Source organism: Haematobia irritans, chromosome 4 (assembly GCF_050003625.1).
Source record: "Haematobia irritans isolate KBUSLIRL chromosome 4, ASM5000362v1, whole genome shotgun sequence".
Classification (NCBI taxonomy): domain Eukaryota; kingdom Metazoa; phylum Arthropoda; class Insecta; order Diptera; family Muscidae; genus Haematobia; species Haematobia irritans.
Window position 1 is genome coordinate 38,101,491 of NC_134400.1, and position 17,817 is coordinate 38,119,307.

General features: G+C 29.4%; 1 long non-coding RNA gene across 1 annotated transcript in view; it reads left to right on the top strand.

Annotated features, from left to right (window-relative positions):
* LOC142233188 (uncharacterized) overlaps positions 1–17,817 on the top strand; it is a 320,063-nt gene that overhangs the window by 258,478 nt on the left and 43,768 nt on the right. The window contains exon 4 of the long non-coding RNA XR_012721347.1: positions 254–278. This is a non-coding gene — a long non-coding RNA (uncharacterized LOC142233188). The remainder of the gene's footprint in view (positions 1–253; positions 279–17,817) is intronic.

A 17,817-nucleotide genomic window follows, 5' to 3' on the forward strand; every position in this document is an offset into this window, starting at 1 on the left:
GGTTAATAGAGCCATTGAAAAGAAAACGCCAGATACAAATCTATACACGCCTGGACTGTACATGTTTCGGTTCATTCGCCCGAACCGAAACATGTACAGTCCAGGCGTGTATAGATTTGTATCTGGCGTTTTCTTTTCAATGGCTCTATTAACCATGTTCCTTAATCTATATCTGTCCATAAAGCTCGAATAATAATTGTATAATTAGATAAAAGTTTTACTAAATTTTCCATAAAACTTTATCTCGTTTTAGGTCACACTATCAAAGCCCATTGAGGGTAAGTTCACCATTTGTTTATAAGTAGCAATTTTTCTTTATTCGTGTAAGCAAGCAATATTTAAAACTTCGAAAACAATTATAATGCATGAGATATAGTGATTCTAAAATAATAAATAATTTTTTCATTTAAAATAATACCTAATAAAGAAACTTTTTTTCATAATAGCAACACAAGTGTGATCAAAAACTGCAAAATAAGGTTATTTTTTTTGTGTTTTTTTTTAATACAATTTTCTTAAAATTTTTGTAGATTACTTTTGTCTCGTGTCACAACCATGTTTATTTATGGCTGGAAACCCACAAGAAGCTATGGTTAGAGCCCACCAGCATTTAAAATTGTTTAAATCTTTTGTTTCTCGGGCCATTGTTCGTTACTGTGATAATAGTAACGCCTCCAAAAACTGGAAGAACAGAAACGCTACCGCCAAAAACACAAAACTTTTACTTTGTTGCATTACGTATCAGCTACTCTATACAGCAATCTACTACACATGTATTCCATTGTGTTACTCATTTTCTTTAAGACAAGCAAAGCAAATTTAATTTTGTCAAAAAAAAAAATTTATTGAAAATTTTTGTCAAATTTTTTTTCTATAGAAAATTTTGTCAAAGTTTTAGTTCTATAGAAAATTTTGTCAAAATTTTATTCATAGAGAAAATTTTGACAAAATTGTGTTCCTAGAGAAAATTTGTCAAAAGTTTTATTTCTATAGAAAATTTTTCCCAATTTTTTTTCTATAGAAAATTTTGTCAAAATTTTATTTTTATAGAAAATTTTGTCAACATTTTAGTTCTATAGAAAATGTTGTCAAAATTTTAGTTCTATAGAAAATTTTGTCAAAATTTTAGTTCTATAGAAAATTTTGTCAAAATTTTATTCATAGAGAAAATTTTGACAAAATTGTATTCCTAGAGAAAATTTGTCAAAAGTTTTATTTCTATAGAAAATTTTTTCCATTTTTTTTTCTATAGAAAATTTTGTCAAAATTTTATTTTTATTGAAAATGTTGTCAAAATTTTAGTTCTATAGAAAATTTTGTCAAAAGTTTTATTTCTATAGAATTGTTTTTGCAATTTTTTTTCTATAGAAAATTTTGTCAAAATTTTATTTTTATAGAAAATTTTGTCAAAATTTTAGTTCTATAGAAAATTTTGTCAAAATTTTATTCATAGAGAAAATTTTGACAAAATTGTATTCCTAGAGAAAATTTGTCAAAAATTTTAAAATTTTGCCAATTTTTTGTCTATAGAAAATTTTGTCAAAATTTTAGTCCTATAGAAAATTTTGACAAAATTGTATTCCTAGAGAAAATTTTGACAAAATTGTATTCCTAGAGAAAATTTGTCAAAAATTTTAAAATTTTGCCAATTTTTATTCTATAGAAAATTTTGTCAAAATTTTAGTTCTATAGAAAATTTTGACAAAATTGTATTCCTATAGAAAATTTTGAAAATTTTGAAAAAATTGTCGAAAGTTTTATTTCTATAGAAAATTTTGCCATTGTTTTTTCCTATTTTTGTCAAAATTTTATTTCTATAGAAAATTTTGTCAAAATTTTATTTCTATAGAAAGAAAACTTTGTCAAAATTTTAATTCTATAGAACACTTTGTCAAAATTTTATTCCTAGAGAAAATTTTGACAAAATTGTATTCCTAGAGAAAATTTTGAAAATTTTGAAAAAATTGTCGAAAGTTTTATTTCTATAGAAAATTTTGCCATTGTTTTTTCCTATTTTTGTCAAAATTTTATTTCTATAGAAAATTTTGTCAAAATTTTATTTCTATAGAAAGAAAACTTTGTCAAAATTTTAATTCTATAGAACATTTTGTCAAAATTTTATTCCTAGAGAAAATTTTGAAAATTTTGAAAAAATTGTCGAAAGTTTTATTTCTATAGAAAATTTTGCCATTGTTTTTTCCTATTTTTGTCAAAATTTTATTTCTATAGAAAATTTTGTCAAAATTTTATTTCTATAGAAAGAAAACTTTGTCAAAATTTTAATTCTATAGAACATTTTGTCAAAAGTTTTATTACTATAGAAAATTTTGCCAATTTTTTTCCATAGAAAATTTTGTCAAAATTTAATTTCTATAGAAAATTTTGTCAAAATTTTAGTTCTATAGAAAATTTGGTCAACATTTTATTTCTATAGAAAATTTTGCCAATTTTTTTTTTTAGAAAATTTTGTCAAAATTTTATTTTTATAGGAAATTTTGTCAACATTTTAGTTCTATAGAAAATGTTGTCAAAATTTTAGTTCTATAGAAAATTTTGGCAAAATTGTATTCATAGAGAAAATTTTGACAAAATTGTATTCGTAGAGAAATTTTGTCAAAAGTTTTATTTCTATAGACAATTTTGCCAATTTTTTTTTTTCTATAGAAAATTGTGTCAAAATTTTATTTCCATAGAAAATTTTTCCAAAATTGTATTTCTATAGAAAATTTTGTTAAACGCTAACGCCAAACACACAAAACTTTTACTTTGTTGCATTACGTATCAGCTACTCTATACAGCAATCTACTACACATGTATTCCATTGTGTTACTCATTTTCTTTAAGACAAGCAAAGCAAATTTAATTTTGTCAAAAAAAAAAAATTTATTGAAAATTTTTGTCAAATTTTTTTTCTATAGAAAATTTTGTCAAAGTTTTAGTTCTATAGAAAATTTTGTCAAAATTTTATTCATAGAGAAAATTTTGACAAAATTGTGTTCCTAGAGAAAATTTGTCAAAAGTTTTATTTCTATAGAAAATTTTTCCCAATTTTTTTTCTATAGAAAATTTTGTCAAAATTTTATTTTTATAGAAAATTTTGTCAACATTTTAGTTCTATAGAAAATGTTGTCAAAATTTTAGTTCTATAGAAAATTTTGTCAAAATTTTAGTTCTATAGAAAATTTTGTCAAAATTTTATTCATAGAGAAAATTTTGACAAAATTGTATTCCTAGAGAAAATTTGTCAAAAGTTTTATTTCTATAGAAAATTTTTTCCATTTTTTTTTTCTATAGAAAATTTTGTCAAAATTTTATTTTTATTGAAAATGTTGTCAAAATTTTAGTTCTATAGAAAATTTTGTCAAAAGTTTTATTTCTATAGAATTGTTTTTGCAATTTTTTTTCTATAGAAAATTTTGTCAAAATTTTATTTTTATAGAAAATTTTGTCAAAATTTTAGTTCTATAGAAAATTTTGTCAAAATTTTATTCATAGAGAAAATTTTGACAAAATTGTATTCCTAGAGAAAATTTGTCAAAAATTTTAAAATTTTGCCAATTTTTTGTCTATAGAAAATTTTGTCAAAATTTTAGTTCTATAGAAAATTTTGACAAAATTGTATTCCTAGAGAAAATTTTGACAAAATTGTATTCCTAGAGAAAATTTGTCAAAAATTTTAAAATTTTGCCAATTTTTTGTCTATAGAAAATTTTGTCAAAATTTTAGTTCTATAGAAAATTTTGACAAAATTGTATTCCTATAGAAAATTTTGAAAATTTTGAAAAAATTGTCGAAAGTTTTATTTCTATAGAAAATTTTGCCATTGTTTTTTCCTATTTTTGTCAAAATTTTATTTCTATAGAAAATTTTGTCAAAATTTTATTTCTATAGAAAGAAAACTTTGTCAAAATTTTAATTCTATAGAACACTTTGTCAAAATTTTATTCCTAGAGAAAATTTTGACAAAATTGTATTCCTAGAGAAAATTTTGAAAATTTTGAAAAAATTGTCGAAAGTTTTATTTCTATAGAAAATTTTGCCATTGTTTTTTCCTATTTTTGTCAAAATTTTATTTCTATAGAAAATTTTGTCAAAATTTTATTTCTATAGAAAGAAAACTTTGTCAAAATTTTAATTCTATAGAACATTTTGTCAAAATTTTATTCCTAGAGAAAATTTTGAAAATTTTGAAAAAATTGTCGAAAGTTTTATTTCTATAGAAAATTTTGCCATTGTTTTTTCCTATTTTTGTCAAAATTTTATTTCTATAGAAAATTTTGTCAAAATTTTATTTCTATAGAAAGAAAACTTTGTCAAAATTTTAATTCTATAGAACATTTTGTCAAAAGTTTTATTACTATAGAAAATTTTGCCAATTTTTTTCCATAGAAAATTTTGTCAAAATTTAATTTCTATAGAAAATTTTGTCAAAATTTTAGTTCTATAGAAAATTTGGTCAACATTTTATTTCTATAGAAAATTTTGCCAATTTTTTTTTTTAGAAAATTTTGTCAAAATTTTATTTTTATAGGAAATTTTGTCAACATTTTAGTTCTATAGAAAATGTTGTCAAAATTTTAGTTCTATAGAAAATTTTGGCAAAATTGTATTCATAGAGAAAATTTTGACAAAATTGTATTCGTAGAGAAATTTTGTCAAAAGTTTTATTTCTATAGACAATTTTGCCAATTTTTTTTTTTCTATAGAAAATTGTGTCAAAATTTTATTTCCATAGAAAATTTTTCCAAAATTGTATTTCTATAGAAAATTTTGTTAAACGCTAACGCCAAACACACAAAACTTTTACTTTGTTGCATTACGTATCAGCTACTCTATACAGCAATCTACTACACATGTATTCCATTGTGTTACTCATTTTCTTTAAGACAAGCAAAGCAAATTTAATTTTGTCAAAAAAAAAAAAAAAAAATTATTGAAAATTTTTGTCAAATTTTTTTTCTATAGAAAATTTTGTCAAAATTTTAGTTCTATAGAAAATTTTGTCAAAATTTTATTCATAGAGAAAATTTTGACAAAATTGTATTCCTAGAGAAAATTTTGACAAAATTGTATTCCTAGAGAAAATTTGTCAAAAGTTTTATTTCTATAGAAAATTTTTTCCAATTTTTTTTCTATAGAAAATTTTGTCAAAATTTTATTTTGATAGAAAATTTTGTCAACATTTTAGTTCTATAGAAAATGTTGTCAAAATTTTAGTTCTATAGAAAATTTTGGCAAAATTGTATTCATAGAGAAAATTCCTAGAGAAATAGAGAAAATTCCTAGAGAAAATTTGTCGAAAGTTTTATGTCTATAGAATATTTTGCCATTTTTTTTTTCCTATAGAAAATTGTGTCAAAATTTTATTTCCATAGAAAATTTTGTTAAAATTTTAGTTCTATAGAAAATGTTGTCAAAATTTTAGTTCTATAGAAAATTTTGACAAAAATGTATTCCTAGAGAAAATTTTGACAAAATTGTATTCGTAGAGAAAATTTGTCAAAAGTTTTATTTCTATAGAAAATTTTGCCAATTATTTTTTTCTATAGAAAATTGTGTCAACATTTTATTTCCATAGAAAATTTTTCCAAAATTTTATTTCTATAGAAAATTTTGTTAAAGTTTTATTTCTATAGAAAATGTTTCCAAAATTTTGTATCTATAGAAAATTTTGCCAAAATTTTATTTCCATAGAAAATTTTGTCAAAATTTTTTTGTTATAGAAAGTTTTATCAAAACTTTATTTCTATAGAAAATTTTGTAAAAATGTTAATTCTCTAGAAAATTTGTTTGCTGAAGTTTTATTTCTATAGTAATATTTTTCCAAAATTTTATTTCTATAGAAAAATTGTATCAATAGAAAATTTTGCCCAAATTTAATTTCTATAGAAAATTTTGTCAACAAATTTTTTTCTCTAGAAAATTTTGTCAAAATTTTATTTCTATAGAAAATTTTGTCAAAATTTTATTTCTATAGAAAATTTTGTCAAAATTTTATTTTTATAGAAATATTTGTCAAAAATTTATTCCTATAGAAATACTTGTCAAAATTTTATTTCTATAGAAAATTTTGTCAAAGCATTATTTCTATAAAGAATTTTGTCAATTTTTTTTTTGTATATAGAAAATATAAGTACCTTTTAATTGGAGAGAAAGATCATGTCCCATAAAGGATAGATATACTTTATGGGGTATGAGACCATTTTTTGATGTGTTACAAACGGAATGACAAAGTTAGTATATCCCCCTCCCTTTGATGGAGAAAATATTTGGTTTTAAATTTGTTGGCCTGCCGGGCCTTTTTATTTTAATCACTAGTTTTTGCTTTGATGTCCTACCAGACTGCCAAAGCAATCGAACTAAAGTCAGTAAACTAACGTAGTCAACGAGAATTTTTTTGTATGACATACATGGTGGAGGATAATATAAATTTGTTTGTTTATTTTGGCCGTATTCACAAATATTTTTTTACATCCGACTTTCATTACAGCATACTCTATAAATGAATTAGCAAACCTAAATGTTTGAGTTTATAATTTATGGACTTTAGCATATCAATGCAAACGCCCGCAAGTATTTTTTGTGTGTTTTTTTTTTGTATGTGGAACACAAAGTAAAAAAAACTTCACAAACTTCTGACTGACGCCATAAATTTAACAAGACAATGCGTTTTTTTTTCGTTTTTTTGGTCATACACCCCCAGCCCGCCATCCCGCACCTCATCGCTATATGGGATCAATGATGAGGCATGTGCCATCGTTTGGTAGCGACAGAAAAACAAGAAAACCATTTGGTGACTACACAATCCAATTATACGGCTATTGGGAAATTGTTTTTATATGGAAATTAATTGATTTTTATGAGTTCAATAACAACAGCGACCAGAAACACTACCACAATGACGTCACACTCTAATAGGAATTCTATTTATTTGCATTTAGATGAGATTTCCATTAAATGGAGTAGGCTGTTTTTTTTTTTGCCTATTGCCATGTGAATGGTCAACACTAAAATTCCAACTCAGTAACGAAGCATGAACCCGATTGCCCTTGGAAACAGGTGAATAAATTGAAGTGGACAAATTCGAGAGATTTTCGTGTAATAACACAACTGTATATGTATATGACAAATTGATTCTTCCACGGCCTCGAAAAGTCAAATCAGGAGATCGCTCCCTATGGGAGGCTATATCAAAATAAGGACCGATAAGCACCAAATTAAGCACAGGTGACTTAAAATATCTCTATATTTAAAATTTCAACTAACTCTGATGAATCTTGCAGATTCCATGCTCTCGAGCAGTCTAATCGGTAGATCGTTCCAAAAAAGGGGGGGGGGTATATTTTCAGAGTTCTTCATGGAACTAAATTTTGTCAAAGCTTTATTTTTATAGAAAATTTTGTCAAAATTTTATGTCTATGAAAATTTTGTCAATATTTTATTTCTATAGAAAATTTTGTGAAAATTTTATTTCTATAGAAAATTTTGTCAAAATTTCATTTCTCTAAGATATCGTCAAAATTTTATTTCCAACAAAAATTGTCACAATTTTAATTCTATAGTGAAAACTTTATTTTTATAGAAAATTTTTTCAAAAGTTTATTAATATAGAAAATATTGCCAAAATTTTAGTTCTGTAAGAAATTTTGTTAAAATTTAGTTTTTATAGAAAATTTGGTCAAAATTTTATGTCAATAGAAAATTTTCTCAAAGTTTTATTTCTACAGAAAATTTTCTTTTTATTCTTTATTTCTATAGAAAATTTTCTCAAAATTTTATTCCTAGCGAAAATTTTGACAAAATTTTATTTCTAGAGAAAATTTTGTCAATATCTTCTACTACTATAGAAAATGTAGTCAAAATTTTATTTCTATAAAAAATTTTGTCAAGATTTTATTTTTATAGAAAATTTTGTCAACATTTTATTTCTATAGAAAATATTGTCAGAATTTTATTTCTCTAGAAAAGAAAATATCGTCAAAATTTTATTTCTGTAAAAAATTTTGTGAAAACTTTATTTATATAGAAAATTTTGTCAAAAGTTTATTAATATAGAAAATTTTGCCTAAGGTTTATTAATATAGAAAATTTTGCCAAAATTTTAGTTCTATAAGAAATTTTGTTAAAATTTAGTTTTTATAGAAAATGTTGTCAAAATTTTATTTTAATAGAAAATTTTCTCAAAATTTTATTTCTATAGACAATTTTTTCTAAAAGAAAATTTTGTCAAAATTGTATTTCTATAGAAAATTTATATAAAATTTTTTTTTCAAAATTTTATTTCTATATTGAAAATTTGGCCAAAGGTTTATTAATATAGAAAATTTTGCCAAAATTTTATTTCTATAGAAAATGTTTTCTTAATATTATTTCTATAGAAAATTTTGTCGAAATTGTATTTCTATAGAAAATTTCTATAGAAAATTTTGCCAAAATTTTAGTTCTATAAGAAATTTTTTTAAATTTTAGTTTTTATTGAAAATTTTGGCAAAATTTTATTTCAATAGAAAATTTTCTCAAAATTTTATTTCTATAGTAAATGTTCTCAAAATTTTATTTCTATAGAAAATTTTTTCTAAATTTTATTTCTATAGAAAATTTCTATAAAAAATTTTTGTCAAAATTTTATTTCTATATTGAAAATTTTGCCACAGGTTTACTAATATAGAAAATTTTGCCAAAATTTTAGTTCTATAAGAAATTTTGTTAAAATTTAGTTTTTATAGAAAATATTGTCAATACTTTATATCAATAGAAAATTTTCTCAAAATTTTATATCTATAGAAATTTTTTTCTAAATTTTATTTCTAATGAAAATTTTGTCAGAATTGTATTTCTATGGAAAATTTCTATAAAAAATTTTGTTAACATTTTATTTCTATAGAAAATATTGACAAAATTTTATTCCTAGAGAAAATTTTGACAAAATTTTATTCCTAGAAAAAATTTTGTCAATATTTCCTTACTATAGAAAATTTTGTCAAAATTTTATTTCTATAGAAAATTTTGTCAAGATTTAATTTTTATAGAAAATTTTGTCAATATTTTCTTACCATAGAAAATTTAGTCAAAATTTTATTTCCATAGAAAATTTTTTCAAGATTTTATTTTTATAGAAAATTTTGTCAAAATTTTATTTCTATCGAAAATTTTGTCAAGATTAAATATTTATAGAAAATTTTGTCAAAGTTTTATTTTTATAGACAATTTTATTTCTATAGAAAATTTTTTCAAAACTTTATGCCTATAGAAAATTGTATCAAAATTTTATTTCTATAGAAAATTTTCTCAAAATTTTATTTCTACAGAAAATGTCAAAATTTTATTTATATCGAAAATTTTTGTCAAGATTTTATTTCTATAGAAAATTTTGTCAAAATTTCAGTTCTATAAGCAATTTTATTTCTATAGATAATTTTTGCAAAATTTTATGTCTATATAAAATTGTGTCAAAATTCTATGTCTATAGAAAATTGTGTGAAAATTTTATTTCTATAGTAAATTTTGTCAAAATTTTATGTCTATAGAAAATTGTATTAAAATGATGTCAAAATTTTATCTATAGAAATTTTTTTTTCAAAATTTTATTTATATCGATAATTTAGTCAAAATTTTATTTCTATGGAAATTTTTGACAGTATTTTATTTCTATGGAAATTTTTGACAATATTTTATTTCTATAGAAAATTTTCTCTAAATTTTAGTTCTTAGATTGTCTATCTTATTTCGATAGATAATTTGTGCAAAATTTTGTTTCTATAGAAATTTTTGCAAAATTTTATTCCTTACAAAATTTTGTCAAAATTTTATTTCTATAGGAAATTTTTTTCTATAGTAAATTTTGTCAAAATTTTTTTCTATCGAAAATTTTGTGAAAATTTTATTTCTATCGAAAATTTTGTGAAAATTTTATTTCTATCGAAAATTTTGTCAAAATTTTATTTATTAAGAAAATAATGTCAAAATGTTATTTCTATAGAAAATTTTTGCAAAGTATTTTTTTTATACCCACCATTATAGGATGGTGACGGGGTATAATAAGTTTGTCATTCCGTTTGTAACATATCGAAATATCGAAAGTATATATATTCTTGATCAGGGAGAAATTCTAAGACGATATAACGATGTCCGTCTGTCTGCCTGTCTGTCTGTCTGTTGTAATCACGCTACAGTCTTCAATAATGAAGCAATCGTGCTGAAATTTTTGCACAAACTCGTCTTTTGTCTGCAGGCAGGTCAAGTTCGAAGATGGGCTATATCGATCCAGGTTTTGATATAGTCCCCATATAAACCGACCTCCCGATTTGGGGTCTTGGGCTTATAGAAATCGTAGTTTTTATCCAATATACCTGAAATTTGAAATCTAGAGGTATTTTATGACCATAAAGAGGTGTGCCAAAAATGGTGAGTATCGGTCCATGTTTTGGTATGCCCCCATATAGACCGATCTCCCGATTTTACTTCTTGGGCTTGTAGAAACCGCAGTTTTTATTAAATTTGCCTGAAATTGGAAATCTAGAGGTATTGTAGGACCACAAATACGTGTGCCAAAAATTGTGAGTATCGGTCCATATTTTGGTATAGCCCCCATATAGACCGATCTCCCGATTTTACTTCTTGGGCTTATAGAAACCGCAGTTTTTATTCAATTTACCTGAAATTGGAAATCTAGAGGTATTGTAGGACCACAAATGCGTGTGCCAAAAATTGTGAGTATCGGTCTATATTTTGGTATAGCCCCCATATAGATCGATCTCCCGATTTTACTTCTTGGGCTTATAGAAACCGCAGTTTTTATTCAATTTACCTGAAATTGGAAATCTAGAGGTATTTTCGGGTCATAAAGAGGTGTGCCGAAAACGGTCAGTATCGGTCCATACTTTAGTATAGCCCCCATAAGAACGATCTCCCGATTTAACTCCTTGGGTTTCTAGAAACCATAGTTTTTATCTGATTTGCCTGAAATTGTAAATATTCTGGTATTTTAGGCTCACAAAAACGTGTATCGGATTAAGATTTTTCGGTCAATTTGATAATGCCTCCATATAGACCGACTTTACTTCTTGAGGGTGTAGAAGGCGCACTGATCATGAAAATTGCTTAAAACTCTATGTAAAATTTCCAGATTTTACTTCTACAGATTTAAGATTTCAAATCAAGACGTTATTTTATAATTTTCTTGCACACTTACAAGAGATGTTAATGATTCCTCTAAAACTCAAACAAAAATGGTTCTTATAAATCCAGAATCTGATATAGTCCTCATAAAGGGTGATACGATCAAAATTTGGTCAATATAAACTTGACGTATTTCTTTCAATTTTGCATTTAAAAAACCTGAACACCCCTCATTTTGAAGGTGTGTGTGTAGAATGTTGCTCCTATTTTGATTTTGGAATTCACTCTTCCGTTGTCAAAATGCCGTTAAAGCAAGAAGAGCAGCGTATCAAAATTTTGTTCGCGCATCGCGAAAATCCGAGCTACTCGCATGCAAAGCTGGCAAAATCGCTAAAAGTTGCCAAATCAACCGTTACAAATGTAATTAAAGTATTTGGGAACGTTTGTCGACATCCAAGAAGTCTGGATCGGGGGGAAATCGAAAACCGGAAGCCGCTGAGACGACAAAGAGAGTTGCCGGTAGTTTCAAGCGAAACCCTAACCTCTACAACCGTCTACAACCGTGTATCGAGCCAAAAAAACGAGCCGGACTATCGACTTACAAGAAGGTAGTGACTCCAAATCGCGATGATAAACAAAATACGACGGCCAAAGCGCGATCCCGGAGGCTGTACACGACGACGCTGACGAAGTTTGACTGCGTGGTAATTGACGACGAAACCTACGTCAAAGCCGACTACAAGCAGCTTCCTGGACAGGAGTTTTATACGGCAAAAGGAAGGGGAAAGGTAGCAGATATTTTCAAGCACATAAAACTGTCAAAGTTCGCAAAGAAATATCTGGTTTGGCAAGCCATCTGTACCTGTGGCTTGAAAAGCAGCATTTTCATAGCTTCCGGGACTGTCAACCAAGAAATTTACGTGAAAGAGTGTTTGAATAAACGTCTGCTGCCTTTCCTGAAGAAACACGGTTGTTCCGTACTGTTTTGGCCGGATTTGGCATCTTGCCATTACGGTAAAAAGACCATTGAGTGGTACGCCGCCAACAACGTGCAGGTGGTTCCGGAGGACAAGAACCCTCCCAACACGCCAGAGCTCCGCCCAATTGAGAAATACTGGGCTATTGTCAAGCGGAACCTAAAGAAGACCTAAAAAACTGCTAAGGACGAGCAGCAGTTCAAGGCAAACTGGCTTTCTGCGGCGAAGAAGGTGGACAAGGTGGCTGTACAAAATCTGATGGCAGGTGTCAAGCGTGAGGTCCGGCAATTCGGATTTGGAAAAGCGAAAGCCTAACTGAATATTTTTCCTGGATTTTATACTAATTGAACTTGAAAAAGAAATTTAATTTGATTTTTTAAATAAACGATTTAACCGACTTACACGCGTTTTCCCTTGACCAAATTTTGACCGTATCACCCTTTAGTTGGAAAAGAATATTTTGCAAAATCTATAATATACAATACAATTGTCTACAAACAGTCTTTGTACAAAATGCAGGGTACATAAGATTTGGCCTAGTCGAACTTTCGTCCTTATATAAGGATGAAATTTTCTCCTCCAAGAGGTTAGGCAAGCAAAATCTAGGGATCAATTTATAGGGGGCTATACCTTAAAGTGGTCCAATATGGCCCATTTGCAATAACATCCGAAGTGTTACGAACGGAACGACAAAGTTACTCCTTAACCCTCCATCCTATGGAGGGTTAAAAAAAATGTGTTTATTTTAAAGAAACCGCATCTCTGGCTCCGAATCAAATGCAAAAAACGATCTGCTTCCCTTTATACTTCCTCTACTGGTTTCGTGTCATAAACTACATCTTCTTTTATTCTCTCGTAAATTTTCATCATTGATTCTTGGTCTTATGGGGCCACAAAAATATTATGATGTTCATAAATAATATTTATGCAAATTTTTGCTATGTATTTCTCATAAAATTCTTTCTCATTGAATTTATCCATTTCTCATTGAATTTATCCATTATACTTGGTGTAGTTTTATGAATCAATCATTTTGAAAGGTCATAAACATAGTCCCAGACAAGTGGAGTGAACACGCAGAGAAAAAAACAAACACTAAGGAAAATACTGTAACTATGGAATAGAAAAAAAACATCATAATAGTGTTTGCACTGCAATACCATTTTGGAATTGAAGACACACCCTCCTCCCCCCTTCATAACAAACGTGTCTGGTGCATCTTTCAATTAACCAAACCCCTTGCCATAGATGATAAATTAAATTGGGTAGAATTTTGTGTAAAATTTCTTAGGAGATGTATGAAAATGTTTTCATCCATTTAACAGCCGACACGTGTGGAATAAATGCAAGCAATCCAAATTAAGCGAGGACAAACGGCAACGGAAGTAATCAACATTGTTAAGAAAATCTTCAGTGTGTTTATCAGAACATATGCTAGATTTCCATCGAATAGAATCCCTTGATGGGCATAACTTCAATATTCCTATGCGATATTTAATAGGCTTGTTACACTGAAAAAAAGCATGTCCGGTTTCAATGATTTTGTCTTTACACTAACGAGCTGGGTATTGGTTGCGAGTCAAACAAGTGGAAAATTGAAGTAAGGATACCTTTAAAGGGTGATACGGTCAAAATTTGGTCAAGGGAAAACGCGTGTAAATCGGTGAAATCGTTTATTTAAAAAACCAAATTAAATTTCTTTTTCAAGTTCAATTAGTATAAAATTCTGGAAAAATATTCAGTTAGGCTTTCGCTTTTCCAAATCCGAATTGCCGGGCCTCACGCTTGACACCTGCCATCAGATTTTGTACAGCCACCTTGTCCACCTTCTTCGCCGCAGAAAGCCAGTTTGCCTTGAACTGCTGCTCGTCCTTAGCAGTTTTTTTGGTCTTCTTTAGGTTCCGCTTGACAATAGCCCAGTATTTCTCAATTGGGCGGAGCTCTGGCGTCTTGGGAGGGTTCTTGTCCTTGGGATCCATCTGCACGTTGTTGGCGGCGTACCACTCCATGGCCTTTTTACCGTAATGGCAAGATGCCAAATCCGGCCAAAACAGTACGGAACAACCGTGTTTCTTCAGGAAAGACAGCAGACGTTTATTCAAACACTCTTTCACGTAAATTTCTTGGTTGACAGTACCGGAAGCTATGAAAATGCTGCTTTTCAAGCCACAGGTACAGATGGCTTGCCAAACCAGAACTTTGACAGTTTTATGTGCTTGAAAATATCTGCTACCTTTCCCCTTCTTTTTGCCGTATAAATCTCCTGTCCCGGAAGCTGCTTGTTGTCGGCTTTGACGTAGGTTTCGTCGTCCAATACCACGCAGTCAAACTTCGTCAGCATCGTCGTGTACAGCCTCCGGGATCGCGCTTTGGCCGTCGTATTTTGTTTATCATCGCGATTTGGAGTCACTACCTTCTTGTAAGTCGATAGTCCGGCTCGTTTTTTTGGCTCGATGCACGGTTGTAGACGATACACCCAGCTTATTTGCGGCATCTCGGAGAGAGAGGTTAGGGTTTCGCTTGAAACTACCGGCAACTCTCTTTGTCGTCTCAGCGGCTTCCGGTTTTCGATTTCCCCCGATCCAGACTTCCTGGCTGTCGACAAACGTTCCCCAAACACTTTAATTACATTTACACGTTCCCCAAACACTTTAATTACGGTTGATTTGGCAACTTTTAGCGATTTTGCCAGCTTTGCGTGCGAGTAGCTCGGATTTTCGCGATGCGCGAGCAAAATTTTGATACGCTGCTCTTCTTGCTTGGACGGCATTTTGACAACTGAAGAGTGAATTCCAAAATCAAAATAGGAGCAACATTCTACACACACACACCTTCAAAATGAGGAGTGTTCAGGTTTTTTAAATGCAAAATTGAAAGAAATACGTCAAGTTTATATTGACCAAATTTTGACCGTATCACCCTTTAAGACGAATTTCTAATTTAACCCTCTAATGACCCATTTTTTCTGCCAGCTGATAAAAAGTCTATATTTATGACACAAATGCAAGAAAACGAAACAAGGAAACTCAATACGTTAAAATCCAGTATATGCTGCAAAGTCTCTTTTGGGGTTTTGGCTAAGTTTTGTTTTAAATACTTTTGCTGTCTTTAGATGTGTTTTACTGAAAGCTTCTCGTTTTAACGAAGACCGCCTAAAGGCGGGTTTTGGCCTTAGGGGGTTAATTTTAAGTTTTGCCTACTTGATTCTAGGAAACAAATTTTAATTTACTAATTTTTCCAGCTTTTTTCTTCATGGGTTATCAAAGTCCTTTTAAACGTCTTAAGACCAGGGCTGTGGAGTCGGAGTCGGAGTCTTGGAGTCGGACTCTGAAGATTTTGCTGGAGTCGGAGCCGGAGTCGTATAAATTTCGCTCGACTCCGGCGAGACGAAATTTGAAAAAAACCCTTCATATCTTTGTAACTAAAGAAATATTTCGACAAATTAGATTCGATTGGGGTTTTTTAATCGATCAACGGAGAACGAAGTACTAGATTTCAGGTCAGTCAAAGTGTATTTATAAGGGCGAAATTCCACGGTGATACAAAAAGTAGGTTTTACTACAATATGGGCTGAATTGATCAATTGCATAGTCCATTTTTAACGTAGTAAACTATCGATTTTTAACCCTAGGTTGGCTGATAAGTCTTCGGTCTAACAAAGAAAAACACATTTTTTATACCCACCACCATAGAATGGTGACGGGGGTATAATAAGTTTGTCATTCCGTTTGTAACGCATCGAAATATCGATTTCCGACTACATAAAGTATATATATTCTTGATCAGGGAGAAATTCTAAGACGATATAACGATGTCCGTCTGTCCGTCTGTCTGTCTGTCTGTCTGTCTGTCTGTTGTAATCACGCTACAGTCTTCAATAATGAAGCAATCGTGCTGAAATTTTGCACAAACTCGTCTTTTGTCTGCAGGCAGGTCAAGTTCGAAGATGGGCTACATCGGTCCAGGTTTTGATATAGTCCCCATATAAACCGACCTCCCGATTTGGGGTCTTGGGCTTATAGAAATAGTAGTTTTTATCCAATTTGCATGCAATTTGAAATATAGAGGTATTTTATGCCCGTAAAGAGGTGTGCCAAAAATGGTGAGTATCGGTCCATGTTTTGGTATAGCCCCCATATAGACCGATCTCCCGATTTTACTTCTTGGGCTTATAGAAACCGCAGTTTTTATTCAAATTACCTGAAATTGGAAATCAAGAGGTATTGTAGGACCACAAATATGTGTGCCAAAAATTGTGGGTATCGGTCCATGTTTTGGTATGGTCCCCATATAAAACGACCTCCCGATTTGGGGTCTTGGGCTTATAGGAACCGTAGTTTTTATCAAATTTGTCTGAAATTGGAAACCTAAAGGTATTTTAGGGCCATAAAGAGGTGTGCCGAAAATGGTGAGTATCGGTCCATATTTTGGTATAGCCCCCATATAGACCGATTTCCCGAGTTTACTTCTTGGGCTTCTAGAATCCGAAGTTTTTATTCAAATTACCTGAAATTGGAAATCTAGAGGTATTGTAGGACCACAAATACGTGTGCCGAAAACTGTGAGTATCGGTCCATATTTTGGTATAGCCCCCATATAGACCGATCTCCCGATTTTACTTCTTGGGCTTATAGAACCAGCAGTTTCTATTCAATTTACCTGAAATTGTAAATCTAGAGGTATTATAGGACCACAAATACGTGTGCCAAAAATTGTGTGTATCGGTCCATATTTTGGTATAGCCCCCATATAGACCGATCTCCCGATTTTACTTCTTGGGCTTATAGAAACCGCAGTATTTATTCAATTTACCTGAAATTGGGAATCTAGAGGTATTGTAGGACCACAAATACGTGTGCCAAAAATTGTGAGTATCGGTCCATGTTTTGGTATGGTCCCCATATAAAACGACCTCCCGATTTGGGTCTTGGGTTTATAGAAACCGTAGTTTTTATCCAATTTGTCTGAAATTGGAAATCTAGAGGTATTTTAGGACCATAAAGAGGTGTGCCGAAAATGGTGAGTATCGGCCCATATTTTGGTATATCCCCCATATAGACCGATTTCCCGATTTTACTTCTTGGGCTTCTAGAAACCGTAGTTTTTATCTGATTTGCCTGAAATTGTAAATATTCTGGTATTTTAGGCTCACAAAAACGTGCATCGGATTAAGTTTTTATCGGTCCATTTGGTAATGCATCCATATAGATCGACTTCACTTCTTGAGGGTGTAGAAGGCGCACTGATCATGAAAATTGCTTGAAACTCAATGTAAAATTTCCAGATTTTACTTCTACAGATTTAAGATTTCAAATCAAGACGTTATTTTATAATTTTCTTGCACACTTACAAGAGATGTTAATGATTCCTCTAAAACTCAAACAAAAATGGTTCTTATAAATCCAGAATCTGATATAGTCCTCATAGTTGAAATCTTTAAATTTATCTTCGGGAAGTGTCCTCAAGTCCTCAAGCCCTCCTGAAATTTCAAAGGAAACCCTAATATTTGGTTCATGGTGGTGGGTATTTAAGATTCGGCCCGGCCGAACTTACTGCTGTATATACTTGTTTTTGTCAAAATTCGTTTCTATTATTCAACATAGTTCCCTTCAAGAGCGATACAACGATTATAACGACCTTCCAATTTTTATACCCTAAACCACATAGTGGTCAGGGTATAATAAATTTGATCGGCCAAAAAATGTGCCTACCAGAAATATTG